Consider the following 16,550-nt stretch of genomic DNA (forward strand, 5'->3'; position numbering starts at 1 on the left):
TTTTTCCCTTGCCTCTAACCTACTCAGCACTAGCTAAAAAATAAATAATTATAATGGAGTGAAATAATAATCTCAGTGAATTCCCCTATCTTATGAGTCCACACGGCTCTAAAAGGACTCTCAATCGATACCTTAACTTAAGTCAATCGACTTTACAAAACATGTGTACACTTATACAGTAGACTGAGACTTAAGTATCCGAGGGATTTTTGTCTCGTATGGAAACACCAGCACTTTAGATTATATAACTCAATGAATCACTATTTGGGAATACAATCACATAGTGTCTTTCCCCGACTGATCCCATGTCTAGGACTATGGACGCAGATCACGGATCTTTGTCATGTCGGACAATATTCCTCGACATATTCTACATTCAGGAAATGGGACACGAGTCACTGAGGTCATCTCTATAAGGAACTCCTTTCCCCTTGCAAGCACTTCTCTCTTAGGTCAAGACACGGGTCACGAACTTCTTATAATAATCAAAATACTTTCCCCGACAAACACCTCTTACATGGGTCAAGACACAGGTCATATTATCCATTATCCAAAATACTTTTCCCGGAAAGCACCTCTTACATGGGTCAAGTCACGGGTCATGGTATCTATCTCAATGATTCGTTTATCCTAATACAACTTTATATAAGAATTCGGACTCGTAACAAGCACAAATAGGGGCCATTCTCGAATACGAGATTATTCTCATCAATCATAACGTGATTATTATCATCAATCATAACATGATTATTCTCATCAATCATAACGTGATTATTATCATCAATCATAACATGATTATTCTCATCAATCATAAAGTGATTATTCTCATATATCACTATATCACAACATGTTTCAATACAATACCCATTATCTTGCAACTATAAATCGTTCATCATACTTGCCTTCAGGTATTCTCGTAGATGGAACAATTCATCTTAAATGACCACTCATTCATGGGTACCACCGACGTACATTTCATGTTCGAGTATCGCAACCTAAGTTATGAATCATAGCCTAGTCATCTTGTTAATATTATTCATCTAGCTCGGATCCTAGGTTTAATCCCACTCATCATAATAGTGTTGGATCAATTAATTTTATTCAATACAAACATGTCATAGTAAAAGTCATAAAACATACATGATAGTATAACATTATCAATCATGTAATATTTGGCATTCACATGTGGTTTTTCTTCACCAAACGGTGGAGCATGGAACGATCTCTATTACGATTGGTGGAAACAGGGAAACAAACAATATGCCAAAATACCAGAACCCTTGCTTGGCAAACTCTAAATCTGGCTTCAAGCGAGCTCTCGCTTAGGGAGCCCGAACAAGGTTCAAGAGAGACAAAACAGAATGTCCTAACTTCCTAAAGTCCACTACCTCGCTTAGTGATGACAGTGCAAGCTCCAAGCAAGCCATCACTTAGAGAGTAATCCCTCTTGCTTAGCGACCATGATAGAACAATATTTTAGGGAAAATCAAACTCTCTCTTAGCTAGAAAACTCCCTCACCTAGTGAAGTTGATAGAACAACACCAGTGTTGGATGTGAATATGGAAGTAGAAAAATGGTCTAGAGGGGGGGGGGGGGGGGGGGGGGGGGTGAATAGATCTAAATAAAAAAAATACAACCTCCATTTTCCAAAATCAGAGTGTTTTCAAAATGAGTTGCGCACGAAAGATTTGAAGCAAAAATGAAAATTATACAATCAATTATGATCAAGCAAACACATAGTTCATTTCACAAATATCCAAGATTATAAAGAATGAAACATTTGGTATGAATTGATTCAAGTTGTGTAGTCGCAAGAAGTGTACACAATTAATTCAATATGGATTACTAAATTCAATTCGTTTTCAGATTTATCAGTCACAATACTAGTTTGACTAGTTGTCAAATTCCAACAAAACATAAGCTTTAGGTAATTAATTGTTATCAATAACAAAACAATATAATACTCTGGAATTTAAAAACCTAGTATGCAATCAATATGAATATAAATGCAAGAGTAGAGTTAGAGAGATGACACCGAGATTTATAGGGCTTCAGGTGTTCGTCCTCGTTTGGCCTATGTGCACTCTTAAATGGTTTCTCATTGGAACCTGCATAGTTCCTTGTTGTTTGTAAAATATTTCCAAGAGTTTATATAATCACCAATCCATAATTTACAGCTAAGTAAACAAATCTCCTAATTTCGATCTTGACTTGTATCTAGGAAACTTATCAAACTCTTCTACATAATATTTTCTCTAAAATGTTTCTTAAACCTTCCAATAACACCAAATTCTGCTCCAAGCCTTCGTGTGTAGCTATCAACCCCTTAACCCTACCGATTCCTTATACGGTGATATTATCCAAAAATCTGAGAATAACTTTGCCTTATCTTTAGCCTTCCACTCAGTTACTACTAAGGCAATGCTAGAAGAAGAACATACTTCTTTTCAATGGAATTTGTCACCATCATTGACAATCCCTCTTTCTTGCTAGCAACCTGAAAACTCAACAAGATCTCCAATAACTCTTAGTTTCAAGTACGTGCCTCCTTCAATAAATCTCAGAACTCCCATTATCAAGATCTGAACTCAATTAAAGTTGAAGATGTGATAAATTTGTAGCAAGACTTTGAACACTCAAAACAGAGGAAATTGATTTTCACACAAAATCACACTGGAAAATCTTAACAGAATGATGTATGTTGTGTTTGAATGATGCCATAAAAGGATTTATATGTTCTTGAGGTGAGGCATAGAAAATGATAAAAAATGATCTAAATGCTATCAAGAAAAATATGATTTGAATCAAATGAACAAAAATGAGGTGAAATAAAAGAAATACCTAATTTTTGAAAAATATGCCAGTTGATTCGGATCAGAGAATACGTGATTCGAATCACAAGGCTTCTGATTATTATCAAGAAAAAAATGTGATTTGAATCAAACGGCTCAGAACTGACATGATTTTTAGACAAAACAATTTGATTTGAATCATGTTGAAAAAATGAAATTGATTTGAATCATGTACAAATTATGATTTGAATCAAATCAGACAAAATATGTTCCCTAGAAATATGAGCATGCTTTTGATGATGAAATATAAATATGCTTTGGATGATGACAACTAAAGTTGAGCATAAAGCAGTTAAAGATGCAAGCAGACTAAATAGGGTTTGATGAGTTTGAGGATCACTGCAATCATGCTCGAATGATGACACCTAAATGGAATATAACTCAATCCTTATCAGCAAGTAAAGTTTAATTAAATGTCTATATGAATGAAGTACCTTACAAGTCTTAAAGTGTGTGAAAGATCTACATGTCGTGTCTGAGTGGACAATATTGTAAAAGCAAAAAGTTTTATCATAAAGTTATACAACTAATCACACACTCACTAAAACAAGTTTTAAAATGTGTTTCTATCAAAGAAATATTTCTAAAAGTGTTTTGAAGTTGTTCCAGTAGAATTGGGAATTGTCAGAAAAGTTATGGACAATTTTTTGTACAGGTCAATCAATTGGAACTTATACCCAATCATTGAAGTAGTGCGAATATAACATAATCATTTAGGACAGTGCCTTAATGGATGAAAATGACTATATATATTTTATTTTATTTTAAATCTACTAAACAATTATTTATATGGCTACTTATCAATTGGTGCAGATGCCAATCGATTGGATCATTAAAGTTGGCCAAAAAAATTTCCTTTTTCATGTCACCCTCTAGCCTACAAATAAAAGATTCTTCTCTCATATTTTAACATTAAGAATTGTGAGCTCTCATATCTCACTCACCACTCTCTCTAAAAATATTTGGTTACTTTCTCTCACTTAAAAATTTTAGTTGTAGTGCTTTCGATAAATTTCTTTTTCAAGTGAGGTATCATTGTAATTCTGAAAGGGTAGAATAGTAAATTCACCCGGAAACATTTTTGACCTTGTTTCAATAAGTTATCCATCTAAATTTTTTTTATTTGAGTTCGAAGCTAAAATCTCTAAGATATTTGATTTGGGGATTTAATTACTAAGTCGCCATTTTGGATCTAAAGCTAACCTCATTTGGAAGGAAGACTCACTGTTTCTCTTCTTGTTCGTTTTTTGGTTGGAAGTAAGTCAGAAACTTCATTTTTCTTGTATAAGGAGGTTCGAGAGTTCAAATTACTAAAAACTCATAAGCTTATTGGACACTCTCAAGATCAATCTTGGGAACATGACTAAGTCTTTTTTGCTAAACCTATATAATTCCTGGTGTCTTCTTTATATCCCTTAACTCTTTAAATTTCCGCATTTTACTTTCTGCATGTTTAATGTCCGCTGCTTATATCTAAAATCTTTTTAAATGAATTTAAACTTTGAAAATGATCCAAAAAGTTTTTCAAACTCAAGCTTTTCTAAAATCCACAATTCAACCTCTCACCCCCTCTTGTATGTGGAGTCATATGTCTACATTTATATTTCGGTTGACACCAAGCATCAATATTAAATCTGAGTTCTATTGTAATTAAGTAAAAAAATGAGCAACATTTTCTTTCAGTTGAATAAATTAAATTAAATAAGAACGTCATTTTGATTCTTAATAAAATACGAAATTGTAGGAGCTGTGAGTCAAACTCAAAACTGGAGCTTCATTTCTTGTCGGTTTATAAAAAATCCATGCGATTAAATTTAATTTTTTTAGTGAAAAATTAGAAGGCCTCACCATTAAACATGTTAATTACATTCACAATCCTCAAGGGTGAATTAGTTACTTAAATACTTTTAAGACATGGTTGAGTGACCACCTAAATTTTCTTTACAAGAATCCAATTCTAAACCACCATACCCAAAGTAATATGTTGAAGAATTTTATGCAACCTCCTAAACTATTATTGGATGAGACTCTTTGGCTAGTAGATTCTGTGGTAGACTTAATGGACATGCCAATGAATTCTATCACTAGAACTACCAATGTACTCCCAAAATAACCTAACTCACATCTTAACATGCAATTTAGTGTCACTGTTTCGGACAGCGAGAAATCATTTGAAGAATAAAAAGTGTAAAGAAAAGAAAGAAAATGGGCCTAATAAGAGTGGAAAAACTTCATCATCACAATACACCTCCATCTTTACCAATATTAATCACCTCCAAAAACTAAAGAATTTCATTTTTCTCAAGGCCAAAGCTTAAAAGGCACATAAGAGGACAAGGACGTCCAAATAAATGGTTACACTCATGTTAATTATTATGTCATTGTTTTTACTAATGATGAACATATGAAGAAATTTGATGTTCTTTGTAAAAGGAGAATAATAGTTACTATGTACGTAGATGATAATTGCAAGAATACGCTAGGGATAGATGTCGGTGTAAATAGATTGTTTAGTCAAATATGATTGACTTATTTCATGTCATTGAAGAAGTGTAACACTATTGCTAGAAGCACCTTAAACTTATTTAGCATCTTTGAATTAATATTCTTATTTTCTTGTAATATTATAATTTTTAAAAATTATGTAATTTGAGTCTGAGTAAAAGTTTGGTTTAAGAAAGTTGTGGACTGATCCTGTGATAAAAACTTAAGTTGGTTGTGAAATATGAAGAGAAAATTATTGGGGATTGGAGTAGGTGGCACAATTATAAATCTTAGTGTGCACTTTTCTATTTCTTCTCTTTTACTTTATTGTCACTTATCTTAAGCCCTTAAATTCCTAATTCATCTCTCTACTAAATATTGACCAAATTAAAATTAATCTTTTTGTAAAAAAGTTTCAAAAATAATATAATACAATTCACCCCTATTGTGTTTAAAGTCACTTAGTCAACATTATAAATTAGCTTCTTTTCTCCTTAAGTCTCTTTAATCATGGATAATGACTTTGGTTGTTTATGATCATTAATGGTCATGTCTTTTTATTTGGCTATGGTTGTCATATCATTATTTCAATGAACGGGTTAGCTTAAACGTGTAAAATATTTAATTGGAACCATTACATGAGTCATGACCGAGTCAATGAGACTGATCTCATCTCTTGGCTCAGGGTCAAGCTAACCTCATGGTTGCACAATTTATCCCCTTTTTCATAAAGGTTAGATGTGTTGGTCCTACTCGAGATCTATGTTTAGAGGGCATGAGATTTCCCATCCCTTTTTGAGTACTCTTCAAAATGTTAATGTGATCTATGTTTAGAGGGATGAGGTTGATTCATGCTAAGTGGGCTTATACTATTACAGACATATTGGTACACAATATCCAAACGCGAGGCATGTAGGGGTGAAGTGTTTTAAGTGAAAAAAATATGAAAATACAGAGCCCCTCAACCACGAGACTTGTAAGAGTTAAGTAATTATGTGAGAAAACCTAATAGTAAACTTTCCTTTATTCACATATATTTATTTGCATTATTTACTTTATCCATGTCTTTTAATCTATGTATTGTTATAGTTGTTACCATGTTCAAGTATTTCGTAGTATGTACTCCGATAATAGATATTATATGAATTATTTGTAAAATTTTGTTATTATTTAGCGAAATAAGATTAATCTAGGATTATCCTTATTTTAGTCTTGTAATTATACATTCTTGCATCACAATATATAATCATACGATGTAGGGAAATTTTAAAATCTATAATTTGAATCCTAATACATAACCGGAGGAAATAGAGAAAATAAAAGTCTAGATATATTTTATTGAATTTTACTACATCATTTATCTCTTCTTGCAACACTTTTTGCGCAACAAGTGTAAATTGTTTCCTAAAAAAAGATAAGGCAACAATTTTGATCTGTTGCCAAGACAATTCTCGCAACGCCACATAAAATTTCTCTAAAATACTTTTAGGCGCAAGTTTTAATCATTCCTATAATTTATCTTTGACAATAACAAATCAATGTCCCCTTAAATACTTTTTGGGCACGGTTTTTAACCGTTCATATATATTCTTTTTTTGGGCAATAAGTAATCAATGTCCTCTTATATATTTATGGGAACAATTTTAAATTATTGTATTATTTTAATAAAAGATTACATTTTCAAATGTTGCATAAAAAATTTAAAATAACAAAAAAATATGACAGCTTTCCTCCAAATATCACAACATTTTATTTAACCATTCCTCCAAAAGATAAAATTATTAAAATAAAAACATTCACCAAAGAAATTTAAAATTTTAAGATTATATACTTATAAATGACAAGGCAAACACAAACTACTTATTAAACTCATACATATTTATTATATAATTTTTTTGAAAAACTAAAAATTAACTCATTGCAGGTGCAATTCAATATCAATATATTGAATGAGTTTGAATTTCATACATTAACTTTTAGTTTCTTTTTTCTCAATGAATTGAATTTGAATTCCTGTCTTGGTTACTGAGTATTCTTGTGTCGTTTTAGCTTCCTATGTTCTTTTGTGTAAGTTTATTATTTATGTTTTTACTTTCTCTTTATTGTTATGGTATATTGTTAATCTTTTAACATATTTTTTAACTTTTCAAAATTAAGCTTTACTAGCAATAACATTTAGCCACATGGATACATTAATCAATTTTTTATATAACAAGAAGTAAATTAATATACTATTTGTTGGAAGCTTAGGAGGATGAAACAAGAGATTATATGACAAATGCATATATATACATGTCATGCATTCTTGAATCATAATACATTATCATTATGTTCATCTACCATGTACTTACTCACATTCAACACTATATATTGTGTATGTTTCTGGGCAGAGTTAGAATGTAGTGTTAATTATCAACTAACAATTTGTTATCTTTAATTGTTAGGGTATAGTTGGTGAAAATGGAGATGTGAAGATAATCTTCAATATCATTAGTGCTTAAAGAAAGCTAATTACATCAATAATTTCAATGCATTATTTCACGCCTCAAAAACATTATTTTATTGGTTAAAGTTGATCATTCAAAACCTTGCCACATATTTCATTTATATTAAATTTATATGCAGCAAAGCCAATTGGTTACCAGTTTCTGGCGACCACACATATATTATTAAGAAGTTGGATCACTAATTTTGTTATGATGTAGACGGTAGAGATTATTGTCTTTGAGTTGTTCAAAAATCCAATTTGTGGCTTGCTTAGGCATTATTATTTAATTTTTTATAATAAACTCTTAAGTATGTTGGAAAAAAACAAACAAAACATAGAGAAAAAGAGGAACACAATAACAACATAAGAGATTAATGTGAAAATTCTAAAATCAGAGAAAAACCCATGACCGTTGTCAAATGACAACCAGTGAACAATACTATATGAAAATTGTTACAACACATAGTTGTTGGGTTTTATTTTGATCTTATGTTTCTTTAGTCTGGTGCTTTCTCTTGTATTAATTTGATATCCTCTTTATACATTATCTTGTTAATATTACATTTGCAGTTAAAAAAATGGTAATAGTTAATTTTGTTTGTCTTGGATTTTTGTAAGAACTGTCTTGACCGATTTTGTTTACTTGTATTTTATTTTCATGTTCTTATGCAGCAAGGTATCAATGATTATGATGAAGAGAATGGTGGCGTAAGTGAGAGATTTAAAGAGTGTGATGCAAGTGATGGGAAATATTATGTGTTGAACTTTAAGAGGACAATATCTGTAATGAAGAGGGTGACAAAGTTGACAGTGAGTTCGATAAACTTAAATGAGTTAGATGATGTTGTTTTAGACTTGTATTAAAAATAAAACTTAAAGAAAATCTATATTTTGTCATTTTTCTAAATTTATATTACTAAGTATTAAACTTATAGTATTACGTAATGTTAGATATTTTGTGTCTACTCTGTGTATGAGTTAATGCATGAAGTTTTTATTAATACAACTTTTGTGGTATTTCCAACTTAGGATTGATGAAATCATTATTTGAATTGTTTGTTTTAGGAATAATATGGTAAAGAATATTCCTGGTAACATATAAATATATTTACCAAGTGTTCTTATTGTTTCACTTTTATGGAACAATTTATAATTGTTGTAAGAAATGACAACATGCGAAAATCGTTGCCATATAGGTTTCTCACTTTACCTCTTTTAGGGAATATTTTGTAGTCATTGCAAGTGATAACAATATTTTTTAAATGCCACATAAGATGCCTCGGAAAGTATGTCTCATTTTCTATAGTTTAGAAGACGTTTTAGAAAAGTATGGCCAAAGAACTATAAAAAACGCCGCCTTAAAGAATAAGCAACGCTCGCACAGAGGACGACTGGAAAACGTCCCCTATTTATTTAGGCAACGTTATTCAAAGTTTTGGCAACACTTTTCAATTGTTTTCAAAGAGGAAAAATATGGCAATTCTTGCAAATGAGTAGTTATTGAAGGGAAATCGCGATTAAAATATGCATCGAAAAAAATTCCCTTTAGCTGATCTTTATTTATGAGCATGAACAATGATATGAAGGTTTCCTCTTGTGGCGATTAACAGTTGATGAAGAATCTAGAATGATCATGATCCTTGAACGAATAACAACACTTATACTTAGTCCATACGGACATAATTCCTTCAGTCTTGGTGATAGATGCTATGAATGAAGACATTGAGAGAGAGAGGTGTGACTAGGGTTTCAGAAACTAAATTTGTTCAAGCAACATATACTTTAGCACAAAGATTCTATTTATAGAACCACTTGTATGGGTTGCAAGCTAAACAAGTCTACTAAGTAGAATATACCTTATCGTGTATTGTATTTCACTTAAGTGCATAGTATCTTATGATGTTCCATATTTTACTTAAGTACATTGTACCTTACGGTGTTCCTTGTTTCACTTATGTATTGTTGGTGTAAGCCCTAGAGGCCAATACTTTTGGTATTCGTATTGAATTATTTATTAATAATAAAAGGCTTTTTCTTTATTATATTTATTTAATAAAGTCCCTAGAATAGCTAGTTCGTTTAATGTATCAAGTGTGACTTAATCATGAGATCCCATTAAACATAAGGACGTTATTCTTAAAGTATCTGTAGTCGAGTTTTGTTGTAAAGTGGGATAACATTAAAGCATTAAGACCATTATGTATATAGACTGACGATCGCATCTCATGGATCATGGATAAGGAGTTATCAAGTCTTAAACATATGTATGAATATTAAGAGTAATATTTATACTGGATTGACCCGCTATGAGAATACTATATAGAATGTTATGCAAAGTGTCATAAGTTATTCTCATGGTGACAGTGGTGTATACCACCCTTCGACCTGAAACCACTATGGACCCTAGATGTAGAGTCGAGTGCCTTATTGCTGATCAAACATTGTCCGTAACTGGATGACCATAAAGACAGTTGATGGGTACTCCGTGAAGCATGCTGAGGGACATGAGTGACCTATATGGAATTTTCCCATCCTGCGTAACAGGATAAATGTCTAAGGGCCCAATATTGAACTGGACAAGGATGACACGGTCTATGCCTTGTGTTCAATATAAACATAAGGGCAAAAGGGTAATTGTAAACATAAGTATTATCACAAAAGGATTTGTCATATCACATGACATTTTCGTGTCTTGGGTAGTAGTGATGTGTTTCTAGATACCGCTCATTGTTTATTATGCTAAATACGTGATTTAATATAATTGCCAATATCGCAAAAACCTACAGGGTCACACACAAAATGACGGATTGATGAGAGATAGAGTAAATAAGGAACATTGTAAGATACGGTGCACTTAAGTGAATTGTAGAACATCGTAAGGTACGGTGTACTTAAGTAGAATACGAAATATGGTAAGGTACCACGCGCTTAAGTGATTTTGGTATATCATAAGATATGGGCCACATAAACTTAAGTGGGTTTTTTAGCTTGCAGGCCACACAAGTGGTTCTATAAATAGAACCCTTGCGCAGAAGCATTTGTTTAGTTGAAATTTTATTTCTCTCTCTCTCTCTCTCTCTCACACACACACACACACACACATATATACACTCACTCAAAGTCTTCATTTGTAGCAGCTAGCACTGAGATTGAAGGAATCCGTTCGTGTGGACTGAGTAGAGGCGTTATGACCATTCAACGTTCATGATCACTCCTTAGATCTGCATCAAAGGTTTCAATCGCCACAAGAGGTAACGATTCTATCACTAGAACTACCAATGTACTCCCAAAATAACCTAACTCACATCTTAGCATGCAATTTAGTGTCATTGTTCGGGAGAGCGAGAAATCATTTGAAGAATGAAAAATGTAAAGGAAAGGAAGAAAATGGGCCTAATAAGAGTGGAAAAACTTCATCATCACAATACACCTCCATCTTTACCAATATTAATCACCTCCAAAAACTAAAAAATCCCATCTAATTCACTCCAAAAATTTCATTTTTCTCAAGGCCAAAGCTTAAAAGGCATAAGAGGACAAGGACGTCCAAATAAAAGGTTACACTCATGTTAATTATTATGTCATTGTTTTTACTAATGATGAACATATGAAGAAATTTGATGTTCTTTGTAAAAGGAGAATAATAGTTACTATGTACGTAGATGATAATTGCAAGAATACGCTAGGGATAGATGTCGGTGTAAATAGATTGTTTAGTCAAATATGATTGACTTATTTCATGTCATTGAAGTGTAACACTATTGCTAGAAGCACCTTTAACTTATTTAGCATCTTTCAAATCGCATATAGGTAAGAAAATGTTAAGAGAAAACATGTCTTATTCCAACTATTAATAATATGCATGAAATTGGAATGAAATAATTACGTGCCATTTTTAAATTTTAAAAATATTGAAGTAAAAAAAAAAAGCGAAGGTTTCAATATTTGCCAAAAAAAAAGTCAAAGTTTAAGCTCAACATTAAATAAATTGAAGTTTTTAAAATCTTGTTTGATAATATTCTTTAGCTTATTTTTATTTGTTTAGGATGAATAGAGTATTTATTTGTTTAGGATGAATAGAGTATAATAAGTGTGAATAGTTTTTAAAGTATTAATAGAAAATTCATATGAACATGTGTCTAAGCGATTAAGGAGATATCTCGTCACCTAATCTATTAGAAACCTTTTTAATTGGTTAGACTCCAAATTTGGTTGTTTGCTTTTCAAAATAGCTAGGTATAGTTGATTATCCATAGCCTAATTTATTAAAGAGCCTATTCAACCCATTTTTATTTCATTTTTTGGCCAAATTGTTTCGAGAACTTTTTGTTCACTTTTCAACCTAAGAAATATGATATTATACTCTTCACTGACACTTTTTAGAAACAACTTTATACACTTTACATTCTTTTATTTTTAAGAGAGAAAAAGACTTAAAATAATATTGATGTCATTGTTGTTTGAATTAGATTGTGTTATAATTTTAAATTAATATTCTCATTTTCTTGTAATATTATAATTTTTAAAAATGACGCAATTTGAGTCCGAGTAAAAGTTTGTTATAGGGATAGATGTCATCATTAGTAAACTTATTTAGCATCTTTCATATTTCACAATCAAATTTCTAGAAGCACCTTAAACTTATTTTACTCATAATAGCTACTATGTACGTTGATAATTGCAAGAATACGCTAGGGATAGATGTCGGTGTAAATAGATTGTTTAGTCAAATATGATCGACTTATTTCATCATGTCATTGAAGTGTAACACTATTGCTAGAAGCACCTTAAACTTATTTAGCATCTTTCAAATTGCATATAGGTAAGAAAATGTTAAGAGAAAACATGTCTTATTCCAACTATTAATAATATGCATGAAAGTCAAGTTTTAAAATCAACATTAAATAATTGAAGTTTTAAAAATCTTGTTTGATAATGTTGCTTAGCTTATTTTTATCTATTTATGATCAATATAGTATAATAAGTGTGCGTAGCTCTCAAAGTATCAATAAAAAATTCATCTGAACATATATTAAGCGATTAATGAGAGCACCTAATCTATTAGGAACCCTTTTAATTGATATTAGACTCCAAATTTGGTTGTTTGCTTTTCAAAATAGCTGGGTATAGTTGATTATCCATAGCCTAATTTATTAGAGAACCTATTCAACCCATTTTTATTTCATTTTTTTTTTGCCAAATTGTTTCTCTTATATAAGGAGAACTTTTGTTCACTTTTCAACCTAAGAAATATGATATTATACTCTTATCTCTCACTCACACTTTTTAGAAACAACTTTATACACTTTATATTATTTTATTATTAAGGGAGAAAAAGACTTAAATAATAAGATTTATGTCATTGTTGTTTGAATTAGATTGTGTTATAATTTTAAATCAATATTCTCATTTTCTTGTAATATTATAATTTTTAAAAATGATGCAATTTGAATCTGAGTAAAAGTTTGGCTTAAGAATGTTGTGGACTGATTCTGTGATAAAAACTTAAGTTGGTTGTGAAATATGAAGAAAAAATTATTGGGGATTGGAGTAGGTGACACAATTATAAATCTTAGTGTTGACTTTTCTATTTCTTCTCTTTTACTTTATTGTCATTTATCTTATGCCCTTAAATTCCTAATTCATCTCTCTACTAAATATTGACCAAATTAAAATTAATCTTTTTGTAAAAAAGTTTCAAAAACAATATAATACAATTCACCCCTTATTGTGTTTAAAGTCACTTAGTCAATATTATAAATTAGTTTCTTTTCTCCTTAAGTCTCATGAATCATGGATAATGACTTTGGCTGTTTATGACCATTAATGGTCATGTCTTTTTATTTGAATGTGGTTGTCATATCATTATTTCAATGAACGGGTTAGCTTAAACTTATAAAATATTTAATTGGAACCATTACATGAGTCATGACCGAGTCAATGAGAATGATCTCATCTCTTGGCTCAGGGTCAAGCTAACCTCATGGTTGCACAATCTATCCCCTTTTTCATAAAGGTTAGATGTGTTGGTCCTACTCGAGATCTATGTTTAGAGGGAATGAGATTTCCCATCCCTTTTTGAGTACTCTTCAAAATGTTAATGTGATTTATGTTTAGAGGGGTGAGGTTGATTCATGCTAAGTGGGCTTATACTATTATAGACATACTGGTACACAATATCCAAACACCAGGCATGTAGGGGTGTGTCATACCCCAAAATTTATCCCCCAATTTTTGCTCTTTTACCTAACCCGCGATTCTAACCTCATTCATGTCTCACTCGTATTCATCATTCATTCATGATTAACATTTTATAACAAACATCATATATTCATGGTTTTTGGTTAACGAAGCATGTTTGGACTGCAGACTTTGGTATTGTACATCGTGTGGGTTGCAACCCTAATGCTGGATCTTGAGGGATCTCGTTGGTTGACCTTCGTACATGAATTGGGCTTCTAAATCCTAGTCGTAGGCCCACAATGAGATATTGTTGATGGAGCCTTATGCTTGGTTTAAAACCCTTATCAGGGATGGTTGTTGTTCAAATCATTTGCTGGATTGACTTTTGGATTTGGGACTCACCAAAGCCCTAGTCATGATCTGGGAAAGTCGTGAATCATGGAGTTTACTTTGAGGGGGTGGGAACCCTAAGTTCTGACTATGGTGTCATCATCAGTGGGGTACACAGTTAGGGTTGAAGTTTCATCTGATTCGTTTTGATGGTCCATGGGCTTGGAAGATTCATGGTCTTGATGCATTGATTGAGATCCACTCGAGGCTGAGGGGGGACGTGGGAAGGCCACGACCACCCCTCAATTTTTTATTTTTTTTTAATTCATATATATTAAATTACTAAAACATCCTTATTTTAAAGTAAAATTAATTTTTATTTTTTCTTTTTCATTCAAAGTTAGGTTAAAATACAAGTAAGGTAAAAAGCTCTTACCTTTCCTTTCTTTCTCATATGGGTTTGCTACCGGCACCGGAATCAGAACAGATTAAAGTGATCGGCATCTAATAGGTAAAAAACTTTATTCATTCTTCTTTTATAAAAAGTAACAAATTAAAGTGATTGCTTGATTTGTGTTTTTGAGATTTTTAGGGTTCTTCTTTCTTGATGTGTTAAAATAATCTATATGAAGTTTATTAAGCCAATTCATAACACTGTAATTTACAAATATAGTTATACACTGTAATAAGGTTTATTTAATCATTGTTGTTGTTAATTTCTAATAGTGAAGTTACCGGTATTTGAAAACGGATTAAAGTTGATTAATTAAGTTTATTAGTTTTTTTCTCTTTTAACTTTTATGTTCTCTAAATTGATTTTTGGATCTGATATGATATTATAGGAAGAGTAAAGATGAATAATAGAAAAATTGATTCTTTTTTCAAAAGGAAAGCATGTGAAATTGAAAGAGAAGAGAGAGATGAAGAAATTATAATCCCGACATCCGAATCTGAAACAGTTCTTGAGAATCCAACGATTGAAGAGCATCATGGTTTTGGAAATTCTTTGGAACGCGATCCTGGAAAGTGTCTTCCGATTTGGCAATATCCATCAAATCAAGTGGATGCAATACGAAGATCTTATCTAAAATGGGGTCCATATCAAATTCATTTAGAAAACTATCCTTTGTCCGGTAACGAGGATCATCCGAGAAGGTTTCAACATACTTGGTTTAACATATTTCCATCATGGTTAGAATATTCACCATCTGAAGATGCCGCATATTGCTTACCATGTTACCTTTTTAGCAAAAAACTAAGTGGACGTCCCAGATCACTTGTCTTTATTTCTATGGGTTTTAGAAATTGGAAGAAAGTTATGAATGGAAAACATTGTTCCTTTCTTAAACACATAGGGAAGGATCCTTGCTCACCACATAACAATGCAATGAAAGCTTGTCAAGACTTGTTGAATCAAGATGGTCATATTAAAAATGTTATTCAAGTGCAAAGTTCAAGTCAAAGAATGAATAATTGATTACGACCCAAGACTTCAATTGACATTGTTCGTTGGTTAACACTACAAGTCTGTGCTTTTAGGGGTCACGACGAAAGTAGCAAATCAAGAAATCAATGTAACTTTCTTGAGTTATTGAAACTTTTAGCATCCTACAATGATGAAGTTGCAAAAGTTGTGTTGGAAAATGCTCCACAAAATTGCAAGTATACTTCACATCAAATTCAAAAAGAGCTCTTGTAAATTCTTTCTAGTAGGGTGAAAAAGAGTATTCGTGAGGAAATTGGTGATTCCAAGTTTTGTATCGTTGTTGATGAAGCTCGTGATGAGTCAAAAAAGGAACAAATGGCTCTTGTATTAAGATTTATTGATAAAGTTGGTTTAATATAAGAGAGATTTTTTGATGTGGCACATTTTAAAGACACCACATCTTTAACTCTTAATGAAGCAATATGTGATATACTTTCTCGACATAACCTTGATGTTTCTAACATTCGTGGCCAAGGGTATGATGGTGCTAGCAATATGAGAGGAGAATGGAATGGTTTACAAGCCCTCTTTATGAAGGATTGTCCTTATGCATACTATGTTCATTGTTTTGCTCATCGATTGCAACTTGCATTAGTTACATCATCAAGATAAGTCAAACCTGTTCATAAATTTTTTGAGAAGCTGATCTTTATTGTGAATGTTGTTTGTTCTTCTACAAAGCGTCATGATGAGTTACAAGTTGCCCAAATAGAAGAAATTGCTTAT

The 16,550-nt window shown here is 31.6% G+C and overlaps 1 protein-coding gene across 1 annotated transcript in view; it reads left to right on the forward strand.

Moving 5' to 3' along the window:
* LOC127085488 (GDSL esterase/lipase At1g29670) overlaps window positions 1–8,936 on the forward strand; it is a 31,559-nt gene extending 22,623 nt beyond the window's left edge. The window contains exon 6 of the mRNA XM_051026004.1: window positions 8,498–8,936. The gene's annotated coding sequence lies outside the window, so the exon portion shown is untranslated. The remainder of the gene's footprint in view (window positions 1–8,497) is intronic.
* The last annotated feature ends 7,614 nt before the right edge of the window (window positions 8,937–16,550 follow it).

Source organism: Lathyrus oleraceus, chromosome 5 (assembly GCF_024323335.1).
Source record: "Lathyrus oleraceus cultivar Zhongwan6 chromosome 5, CAAS_Psat_ZW6_1.0, whole genome shotgun sequence".
NCBI classification, from domain to species: Eukaryota; Viridiplantae; Streptophyta; class Magnoliopsida; order Fabales; family Fabaceae; genus Lathyrus; species Lathyrus oleraceus.